Raw genomic sequence first — 1,327 nt, 5'->3', positions numbered from 1 at the left:
TTTTAATAGTGTAATGTGGCTTAATGTATTACAGACAGTAACGTTTAATGATGTGAAGGCAACTATTGGGACAGCAATGAGTTGTAAAAAATATGATCAAAGTGAAGAATGAAAAATATATCACATTTAATCAAATTTATGAAAAACTAATAACAAAATAAATCTGACCAAATGTTCTGTAAATTGTCTAATTTTTCTTCCATTTTTATTTTATCATCATTTTGCACGCGTGTCTGACGACTTACATCAGCACCGATAGACAAATGTCGTACAGAAAGTATTCGTGTTTTTGAAATGAGCCAAAAATATGTGGCCGATATTTCTAAGAGGATTCCTCCGTTGATTCTCCTTGCAGCACACATTGAGCTCATGTAGATTTTATTGCTCAGTTTATTTCTGCACAACAGCTGAACCAGAAAAATATTCTRCTTTAATAAATTCACATGCTTTTTATTGATTTAAGTACCAGTGGGAAAAAATGTATTAAATGCTAAGTTAGTAACATTTTTACACTTCCTCACTCACAGTTCATTGTATAATCAGCTTATATGTAGGCTTTAAGTCAGTTTTTTTATTTTTTTATTATTTTTATTTTTTTCATTCGGACAAACAAAACAATACAAATGACAATAATGTTGTGTCAAAAAACACACAACACAACATGGTCAAATGATTGATATGATTGGTCAATTTCATTGATAACCAATCTGAGAAAAATCAATAAGTAAAATTTGGGTTTAATGTAGGTGCGTAAAACAAACAAAAAAAACTTTAGAGTGATAAATTTATAGTTGCTAAGTTTTTCATTATGGAAAATTGTAAGAAAAAATATTTTATTTTGAAAAATCTTTTTTATTTTGAAAAATAAAATTATTTTTCCATCTGAAATGATGGAGGTTATTTTAATAAATTAAGTAGGTTATGACCCAGAAAGAAGATGCGRGTAAATAATTGATGGATGGATGAACCAGAACCACAGGTTCATTTAGTCTTTAGCTCCTTTCTTAAAGGGATCCATGATTAGTTGTAACATTCGACTTTATTTGATAAACATTTATTTTAACTGTAAAATAAAGACTGTAAAAATACTGTAGGCTGTTTAGTTTTGTAAAATTTAAAAATATATATTTTAACACGGACGGGATAATTTCATTTACACACAAAGCATTCTGGGTAAATGATGATAAAGGTAAAGGTGCTTTATTTGTCATCAGTGTATGTTTCCACACAATGACAAAATTTGTGCTCTGCATTTGACCCACCCAAGTGGAGCAGCGGGCAGCCATGTGAGGCGCCAGGGGGGCAGTTAGGGTTGGGTGTCTTGCTC

At 30.6% G+C, this 1,327-nt stretch overlaps 1 protein-coding gene across 1 annotated transcript in view; it reads left to right on the top strand.

Annotated features, from left to right (window-relative positions):
• akap7 (A-kinase anchoring protein 7) overlaps window positions 1–1,327 on the top strand; it is a gene marked incomplete at its 5' end in the record, with an annotated part of 59,717 nt that overhangs the window by 4,760 nt on the left and 53,630 nt on the right.

Source organism: Austrofundulus limnaeus, unplaced genomic scaffold (genome assembly GCF_001266775.1).
Source record: "Austrofundulus limnaeus strain Quisiro unplaced genomic scaffold, Austrofundulus_limnaeus-1.0 Scaffold86, whole genome shotgun sequence".
Taxonomy (NCBI): domain Eukaryota; kingdom Metazoa; phylum Chordata; class Actinopteri; order Cyprinodontiformes; family Rivulidae; genus Austrofundulus; species Austrofundulus limnaeus.
Note: the sequence above shows the minus strand (reverse complement) of the source record. Positions and strands in the feature narration are given on the sequence as shown.